This window comes from Salvelinus sp. IW2-2015, unplaced genomic scaffold (assembly GCF_002910315.2).
Source record: "Salvelinus sp. IW2-2015 unplaced genomic scaffold, ASM291031v2 Un_scaffold3157, whole genome shotgun sequence".
Lineage (NCBI taxonomy): Eukaryota > Metazoa > Chordata > Actinopteri > Salmoniformes > Salmonidae > Salvelinus > Salvelinus sp. IW2-2015.
The window spans coordinates 11,132-21,467 of NW_019944445.1; the positions used below are offsets into that span (position 1 = coordinate 11,132).

The following is a 10,336-nucleotide window of genomic DNA, read 5'->3' on the forward strand; positions in this document are numbered from 1 at the left end:
AAAAGAAGAGAGATTACTGTTTCAGGGTCTGGGAACCAGAGAGATGTACTGGTTGGTTTCAGGGTCTGGGAACCAGAGAGATGTACTGTTTGGTTTTCAGGGTCTGGGACCAGAGAGATGTACTGTTGGTTTCAGGGTCTGGGAACCAGAGAGATGTACTGTTGGTTCAGGGTCTGGGCCAAGAGAGTGTACTGTTGGTTTCAGGGTCTGGGAACCAGAGAGATGTACTGTTGGTTTCAGGGTCTGGGAACCAGAGAGATGTACTGTGGTTTCAGGGTCTGGGAACCAGAGAGGTGTACGTTGGTTTCAGGTTGGAACCAAGAGAGATGTACTGTTGGTTTCAGGGTCTGGGAACCAGAGAGATGTACTGTTGGTTTCAGGGTCTGGGAACCAGAAGAGATGTACTTGTTGGTTTCAGGGTTCTGGGGAACCAGAGAGATGTACTGTTGTTTCAGGGTCTGGGAACCAGAGAGATGTACTGTTGGTTTCAGGGTCTGGGAACCAAGAGAGATGTACTGTTGGTTTTCAGGGTCTGGGAACCAGAGGATGTACTGTTGGTTTCAGGGTCTGGGAACCAGAGAGATGTACTGTTGGTTTCAGGGTCTGGGAACCAGAGAGATGTACTGTTGGTTTCAGGGTCTGGGAACCAGAAGAGATGTACTGTTGGTTTCAGGGTCTGGGAACCAGAGAGATGTACTGTTGGTTTCAGGGTCTGGGAACCAGAGAGATGTACTGTTGTTTCAGGTCTGGGAACCAGAGAGATGTACTGTTGTGGTTTCAGGGTCTGGGAACCAGAGAGATGGTACTGTTGGTTTCGGGTCTGGGAACCAGAGAGATGTACTGTTGTTTCAGGGTCTGGGAACCAGAGAGATGTACTGTTGGTTTCAGGGTCTGGGAACCAGAGAGATGTACTGTTGGTTTCAGGGTCTGGGAACCAGAGAGGTGTACTGTTGGTTTCAGGGTCTGGGAACCAGAGAGGATGTACTGTTGGTTTCAGGGTCTGGGACCCGGAGAGGGGGGAGATGTGGGGCGTGGTGGTGGTTTGCAGGAACCCATTCACAGAAGGTGTACTGTTGGTTTCAGGGTCTGGGAACCAGAGAGATGTACTGTTGGTTTCAGGGTCTGGGAACCAGAGAGTGTACTGTTGTTTCAGGGTCTGGGAACCAGAGAGATGTACTGTTGGTTCAGGGTCTGGGAACCAGAGAGTGTACTGTTGGTTTCAGGGTCCCTGGGAACCAGAGAGATGTACTGTTGGTTTCAGGGTCTGACCGTGGGAACCAGAGAGAAGTACACAGGACTGTCTGATCCTTATAGTGGAACACTGGGCTGGTCTGATCCTGTATAGTTGGAACACAGGCTGGTCCTGATCTTATAGTGGAACACAGGGCTGGTCTGACCCTATAGTGGAACCACAGGGACTAGTCTGATCCTTCATAGTTGGAACACAGGACTGGTCTGATCCTTAATAGTTGGAACAACAGGACTGGTCTGACCCTTATAGTGGAACACAGGACTGGTCTGACCTTATAGTGGAACACGGACTGGTTTCTGACCTTATAGTGGAACACAGGGCTGGTCTGATCCTTATAGTTGGAACACAGGACTGGTCTGATCCTTATAGTGGAACACAGGGCTGGTCTGATCCTTATAGTGGAACACAGGACTGGTCTGACCCTTATAATGAGAAACCCATTTACCACAGACAGCTGTAAACAGTACTGTGGTCTGTTTGGGGGGACCCTCCTAATGAGAACCATTTACCACAGACAGCTGTAACAGTTCTGTGTCTGTTTGGGGGACCCCTCCCTAATGAGAACCATTTACCACAGACAGCTGTAACAGTTCTGTGTCTGTTTGGGGGACCCCTCCTAGTGAGAACCATTTACCACAGACAGCTGTAACAGTACTGTGTCTGTTGTGGGGGACCCCTCCTAGTGAGAACCATTTACCACAGACAGCTGTAACAGTACTGTGTCTGTTTTGGGGGACCCCTCCTAATGAAACCATTACCACAGACAGCTGTAACAATACTGTGTCTGTTTGGGGGACCCCTCCTAATGAGAACCATTTACCACAGACAGCTTGTAACAATACTGTGTCTGTTTTGGGGGATCCCTTCTTACCTTGACAGCCACCAGCATCGTATCCTTGGTGGGATCAGGTTGTAGCACTCTGCCAGGAAGACCTTTCCAAACGCCCCCTCTCCCAGCTCCCTCTTCAGGATGATGTCCTCGCGCTTTATATGCTGTACGTCTGGAGGGAGGGGACAACACACAGACAGAGTGAGTCTGGAGGGAGGGGACAAAACACACAGACAGAGTGAGTCTGGAGGGAGGGGACAAACACACACAGACAGAGTGAGTCTGGAGGGAGGGGACAAACACCAGACAGAGTGAGTCTGGAGGGAGGGGACAAACACACACAGACAGAGTGAGTCTGGAGGGAGGGGACAAACACACAACAGACAGAGTGAGTCTGGAGGGAGGGGACAACACACACAGACAGAGTGAGTCTGGAGGGAGGGGACAAACACACACAGACAGAGTGAGTCTGGAGGGAGGGGACAAACACACACAGACAGAGTGAGTCTGGAGGGAGGGGACAAACACACACAGAACAGAGTGAGTCTGGAGGGAGGGGGACAAACACACACGACAGAGTGAGTCTGGAGGAGGGGACAAACACACACAGACAGAGTGAGTCTGGAGGGAGGGGACAAAACACACACAGACAGAGTGAGTCTGGAGGGAGGGGACAAACACACAGACAGAGTGAGTCTGGAGGGAGGGGACAAACACACACAGACAGAGTGAGTCTGGAGGAGGGACAAACACACACAGACAGAGTGAGTCTGGAGGGGAGGGGACAAACACACACAGACAGAGTGAGTCTGGAGGGAGGGGACAAACACACAGACAGAGTGAGTCTGGAGGGAGGGGAAAAACACACACAGACAGTGAACATGAGACCAGACAGTTTTTAGCTCAAGGACAGGTCCAGCAGAATACTTGTTAATGTGAATACCATTGTGTAAGCCACAGGAAGTGTGCTACTGCTTTTGCCCAGTGCCCTTTAGAGAATAAGGAAATAGTGAGTGTGGAGGGAGACTCACTGCTAACTCTGCTAACAACAGAAACACCCACAGACAGAGTGAGTCTGGAGGGAGACTTACTGCTAACTCTGCTAACAACAGAAACGTACACAGACAGAGTGGGTGTGGAGGGAGACTTACTGCTAACCCTGATAACAACAGAAACGTACACAGACTCCATATGGCCAGTCAGAGATCCATCTGCCTCAGTGTTCTATAGGGAGGAGATAGATCTCTGACTGGCCATATGGAACTATCTCCTCCCTATAGAACACTGAGGCAGATGGATCTCTGACTGCCATATAGAATTCTATCTTCCAGGATGCAATTCCTACGGCTTCCACTGGGTGTCAGCAGTCTATGTTCAATGTTTCAGGCTTGAAACTTGAATAAAGAATAAGAAACAGCCGTTTTAGTACAAGTACACGGCTTGAAAATCCTTGTTTACGCGCGCCAAGAAGACAAGACGCACCTGCTAAAATTGGTTTCCTATTGAACATACTTCTTTCCGTGAGAAATATTATAGTTTGATTACATTTTAGGGTATCTGGGGAATAAATAGAAACTGATTTTGACTTGTTGAAACAAAGTTTAGGGGCAGATTTTCAGACTCCTTTCTTTGCATGTTGAACGAGTGGATTATTCAAATCGATGATGCCAACTAAACAGACTTTTTGGGATATAGAAGGATTTTATCTAACAAAACAACACTACATGTTATAGCTGGGACCCTTTGGATGACAAATCAGAGGAAGATTTTCAAAAAGTAAGTGAAAATGTAATCGCTATTTGTGAATTTATGAAATCTGTGCCGGTGGAAAAATATTTTGATGTGGGGCTCCATCCTCAAACAATCGCATGGCATGCTTTCGCTGTAAAGCCTACTGTAAATCGGACAGTGCAGTTAGATTAACAAGAATTTAAGCTTTCAACCGATATAAGACACTTGTATGTACCTAAATGTGTAATATTCATAATTTTTATGATTATTTATTTTAATTGCGCGCCCTCCAGTTTCACCGGAAGTTGTCCCGCTAGCAGGATGCCTAGCCTTAAGAAATTTTAAGCAGCATTGAAGGTCCCCAAGAACACAGTGGTCTCCATCATTCTTAAAAGGAAGAAGTTTGGAGCTGGCAGCCCGGCCAAACTGGGCAATCAGGGGAGAAGGGCCTTGGTCAGGGAGGTGACCGAGAACCTGATGTTCACTCTGACAGAGCTCCAGAGTTCCTCTGTGGAGATGGGAGAACCTTTCAGAAGGACAACCATCTCTGCAGAACTCCACCAATCAGGCCTTAATTGTAGAGTGGGCAGACGGAAGCCACTCCACAGTAAAAGGCACATGACAGCCCACTTGGAGTTTGCCAAAAGGCACCTAAAGACTCTCAGACCATGAGAAACAAGATTCTCTGGTCTGATGAAACCAAGATTGAACTCTTTGGCCTGAATGCCAAGCATCACGTCTGGAGGAAACCTGGCGCCGTCCCTACGGTGAAGCATGGTGGTGGCAGCATCATGCTCTGGGGATGTTTTTCAGAGGCAGGGACTGGGAGGCTAGTCAAGATTGAGGCAAAGATGAACGGAGCAAAGGACAGAGAGATCCTAAATGTATACGTTTTAAAAAATGTGCCTACCTGTCTGCCTGCCTGCCTCTAACACTCCTGTTATAGTGGTGTCGTCTGATATAGAGTGGTGGTGCTGTCTGATATAGAGTGGTGGTGTTGTCTGATATAGAGTGGTGGTGTTGTCTGATATAGAGTGGTGGTGATGTCTGATATAGAGTGGTGGTGCTGTCTGATATAGAGTGGTGGCGCTGTCTGATATAGAGTGGTGGTGCTGTCTGATATAGAGTGGTGGTGCTAAGTCTGTATAGAGTGGTGGCGCTGTTGATATAGGAGTGGTGGGTGTCCGATATAGAGTCTGGTGGCTCTGTCTTGATATAGAGTGGGGTGCGCTGTGCTGATATAGAGTGGTTGGTGTTGTCTGATATAGAGTGGTGGTGTCTGTCTGATATAGAGTGGTGGTGCTGTCTGATATAGAGTGGTGGCGTCGTCTGATATAGAGTGGTGGTGCGTCTGATATAAGCTGGTGGTGTTGTCTGATACTAGGTGGTGGTGGTGCTGTCTAGAGTAAATAGAGTGGTGGTGGCTGTCTGATATAGAGTGGTGGTGCTGTCTGATATAGAGTGGTGGTGCTGTCTGATTATGAAGTGGTGGTTGTTGTCTGATATAGAGTGGTGGTGCTGTCTGATATAGAGTGGTGGTGCTGTCTGATATAGAGTGGTGGTGCTGTCTGATATAGAGTGGTGGTGCTGTCTGATAAGAGTGGTGGTGTTGTCTGATATAGAGTGGTGGTGCTGTCTGATATAGAGTGGTGGCTCTGTCTGATATAGAGTGGTGGTGTTGTCTGAATATAGAGTGGTGGTGCTGTCTGATATAGAGTGGTGGTGCTGTCTGATATAGAGTGGTGGTGCTGTCTGATATAGAGTGGTGGCTCTGTCTGATATAGAGTGGTGGTGTCGTCTGATATTAGAGTGGTGGTGCTGTCTGATATAGAGTGGTGGTGCTGTCTGATAATAGAGTGGTGGTGTTGTCTGATAATAGAGTGGTGGTGCTGTCTGATATAAGAGTGGTGGTGCTGTCTGATATAGAGTGGTGGTGCTGTCTGATATAGAGTGGTGGTGATGGTCTGATATAGAGTGGTTGGTGTTGTCTGATATAGAGTGGTGGTTGTGTCTGATATAAGAGTGGTGGTGTTGTCTGATATAGAGTGGTGGTGTTGTCTGATATAGAGTGGTGGGTGCGGGTTGCTGAATATAGAGTGGTGGTGATGTCTGATATAGAGTGGTGGTGTTGTCTGATATAGAAGTGGTGGTGTTGTCTGAATAATAGAGTGGTGGTGTTTGTCTGATATAGCAGAGTGTGGTGGATGTCTGAATATAGAGTGGTGGTTGTTGTCTGATATAGAGTGTGGTGTGTCTGATGAGGAGTGGTGGTGTGCTGAATATAGAGTGGGGTGCTAGTCTGATATAGAGTGGTGGTGTGTCTGATAGTGGGTGGTGTGTGATATAAGTGGTGGTGTTGTCTGATATAAGTGGTAGGTGTTGTCTGATATAGAGTGGTGGTGTTGTCTGATATAGAGTGGTGGTGCTGTCTGATATAGAGTGGTGGGTCTGTCTGATATAGAGTGGTGGTGCTGTCTGATATGAGAGTGGATAGGTGTTGTCTGATATAGAGGTGGTGTTTGTCTGATATAGAGTGGTGGTGCTGTCTGATAAGAGAGTGGTGGTGCTGTCTGATATAGAGTGGTGGTGCTGTCTGATATAAGAGCTGGAGTGGGTGATTTCTGATATAGAGTGGTGGTGTTGTCTGATATAGAGTGGTGGTGTGTCTTGATATAGAGTGGTGGTGCTGTCTGTAATAGAGTGGTGGTGCTGTCTGATATAGAGTGGGTGGTGCTGTCTGTTACAGAGTGGTGGTGCTGTCTGATATAGAGTGGTGTGCTGTCTGATATAGAGTGGTGGTGTTTGCTGATTGAGTGGTGGTGTTGTCTGATATAGAGTGGTGGTGTTGTCTTATGAGTGGGGTGCTGTCTGATATAGAGTGGGTGGTGCTGTCTGATATAGAGTGGTGGTGCTGTCTGATATAGAGTGGTGGTCTTGTCTGATATAGAAGTGGGTGGGTGCTGTCTGATATAGAGTGGTGGTGGTTGTCTGATATAGAGTGGTGGTGCTGTCTGATATAGAGTGGTGTGTTGTCTGATATAGAGTGGTGGTGTTGTCTGATATAGAGTGGTGTAGTTGGTGATATAGAGTGGTGGGCTGTCTGATATAGAGTGGTGGTGCTGTTTCTGATATAGAGTGGTGGTGCTGTCTGATATAGAGTGGTGGTGCTGTCTGATATAGAGTGGTGGTGTTGTTCTGATATAGAGTGGTGGTTGTCTGATATAGAGTGTGGTGTCGTCTGATATAGAGTGGTGGTGTTGTCTGATATAGAGTGGTGGCGCTGTCTGATATAGAGTGGTGGTGTTGTCTGATATAGAGTGGTGGTGCTGTCTGATATAAGAGTGGTGGTGCTGTCTGAATATGAGGCGGTGGTGCTGTCTGATATAGAGCGGTGGTGCTGTCTGATATAGAGTGGTGGTGCTGTCTGATATAGAGTGGTGGTGTTGTCTGATATAGAGTGGTGGTGTTGTCTGATATAGAGTGGTGGTGCTGTCTGATATAGAGTGGTGGCGCTGTCTGATATAGAGTGGTGGTGCTGTCTGATATAGAGTGTGGCTCTGTCTGATATAGAGTGGTGGCGCTGATATAGAGTGGTGGTGCTGTCTTGATATAGAGTGGTGTGTTGTCTGATATAGAGTGGTGGTGCTGTCTGATATAGAGTGGTGGTGCTGTCTGATATAGAGTGGTGGCGCTGTCTGATATAGAGTGGTGGTGCTGTCTGATATGGAGTGGTGGTGCTGTCTGATATAGAGTGGTTGGTGCTGTTAAACAGATCTGATTTACCTCCATAGGGGTGCTACTTTAGATTAGGGCCCTATTCCCTATATAGTGCACTACTTTAGACAGGGCCCTTTCCCTATATAGGTCACTACTTTAGACCAGGGCCCTATTCCCTATATAGTGCCACTACTGTAGACCAGAGCCCTATTCCCTATATAGTGCACTACTTTAGACCAGAGCCCTATTCCCTATATTGTGCACTACTTTAGACCAAGGCCCTATTCCCTATATAGTACACTACTATAGACCAGAGCCCTATTCCCTATATAGTGCACTACTATAGACCAGAACCCTATTACCTATATAGAGCACTACTTTAGACCAGAGCCCATACAGTTCTGGTCAAAAGTAGTCCACTAGTCATGTAATAGGTTGTAATTTGGGATCAGCCTGTATGATCACGTACCTCTGTAGAGCAGAGGCACTAAACCACCCACTGCCTGAGGCCACAATACACGTTTAAAGAAAGACACAGATGGTGAATTCATACTGAAGATAATCTACCGCCAGCCTTTCATTTCCAATTATTATTTTTCAATTCATTCCAATTAGAACGGAAGGGAGCTTAACCAAACCAGTTTTATATAGGACTACGTTCCAAATGGTAACCTATTCCCTACATAGTGCGCTGCTTTTGACCAGAGTCCTGGAGGAGTGCACTATGTAGGGAATAGGGTGCCATTTGGAACTCACTGTTACTGTACTTATGCAGACGATCAAAAGAGTGTCTAAGATCAGTACCCAGCCTGCCCTGCTCTTCAGATAGCACATCACTGAGGAGAATGAGGTCTAAGATCAATACCCAGCCTGCCCTGCTCTTCAGATAGCACATCACTGAGGAGAATGAGGTCTAAGATCAATACCCAGCCTGCCCTGCTCTTCAGATAGCACATCACTGAGAGATGAGGTCTAGATCAATACCCAGCCTGCCCTGCTCTTCAGATAGCACATCACTGAGGAGAATGAGGTCTAAGATCAATACCCAGCCTGCCCTGCTCTTCAGATAGCACATCACTGAGGAGAATGAGGTCTAAGATCAATACCCAGCCTGCCCTGCCTCTTCAGATAGCACATCACTGAGGAAATGAGGTCTAGATCAATACCCAGCCTGCCCTGCTCTTCAGATAGCACATCACTGAGGAGAATGAGGTCTAGATCAATACCCAGCCTGCCCTGCTCTTCAGATAGCACATCACTGAGGAGAATGAGGTCTAGATCAATACCCAGCCTGCCCTGCTCTTCAATAGCACATCAAACTGAGGAGAATGAGGTCTAGATCAATACCCAGCCTGCCCTGCTCTTCAGATAGCACATCACTGAGGAGAATGAGGTCTAGAACAGGGGGTTCTGTTCCCTTCATACAGTATATAGGACTAGTCCACTACGTAGGGAACAGAGGGCCCTTTGGGACACAGCTCCCTGAGATCTGAGAGTCAGAAATAGAGGGGAAGGAATCCAGCATTAGTTCTGGTGCTTGGCAGAGTAACGAACTGGGCCTCTGAATTAGTCGCCCTAGAACTCTCAGACCTGGTATTTCATTGAGAAAAATACCCAGAAAATATCAAATGATTTCAGACATGAATTCAAAACCCTTTCGTGGTGAGGAATACCCAGGAGATGAACAATGGAGACAAATTAAACCAAACTGAAATGCTTTAATTAGCATAAGTATAGGAAGTGGCCAAGGCTACATTCTGGTGTTTCAGGACCGGAGAACTACACGATACATACTAAAGTTTTTAGTATATTCAAATGAGTGGATTTAGCTGTTTCAGCCACACCCGTTGCTGACAGGTGTATCAACTCCAGCACACCGCCATGCAATCTCCATAGACAAACATTGGCATCAGAACGGCCTTACTGAGGAGATCAGTGACTTTCAACGTGCCACCATCATAGGATGCCACCTTTCCAACAGGTCAGTTCATTACATTTCTGCCCTGCTAGAGGTGCCCCGGTCAACTGTAAGTGCTGTTACTGTGAAGTGGAAACGTCTAGGAGCAACAGCTGTGAAGTGGTAGGCCACACAAGCTCACAGAACGGGACCGCTGAGTGCTGAAGTGCGTAGCGTGTAAAAATAGTTGGTACTCGGTTGCAACACTCACTACTGAGTTACCAAACTGCCTCTAGAAGCAACGTCAGCACAAGAACTGTCTGTCGGGAGCTTCATGAAATGGGATTCCATGTCCGAACAGCATCACACCAGCCTAAGATCACGATGTGCAATGCCAAGCGTCGGCTGGAGTGGTGTAAAGCTCACCGCCATTGGACTCTGGAGCAGAGGAAACTCATTCTCTGGAGTGATGAATCACACTTCACCATCTGGCAGTCTGACAGATGAATCTGGGTTTGGCGGATGGCAGGAGAACACTACCTGCCCAAATGCAAAGTGCCAACTGTAAAGTTTGGTGGAGGAGGAATAATGTTCTGGGGCTGTTTTTCATGGTTCGGGCCCCTTAATTCCAGTGAAGGGAAATCTTAACGCTACAGCATACAATGACATTCTAGACTATTCTGTGCTTCCAACTTTGTGGCAACAGTTTGGGGAAGGCCCTTTCCTGTTTCAGCATGACAATGCCTCCGTGCACAAAGCGAGGTCCATACAGAAATGGTTTGTTGAGATCAGTGTGGAAGAACTTGACCGGCCAGCACAGAGCCCTGACCACAACCCCATCAAACACATTTGGGATGCATTGGAAAGCCAACTGCGAGCCAGGCCTAATCACCCCCAACATCAGTGCCCG

General features: G+C 47.4%; 1 pseudogene; it reads right to left on the minus strand.

The window, feature by feature from the left end:
- The window catches only part of LOC139025721 (NT-3 growth factor receptor-like), a 15,634-nt pseudogene extending 5,776 nt beyond the window's left edge, over positions 1–9,858 (minus strand).
- Positions 9,859–10,336: the final 478 nt, after the last annotated feature.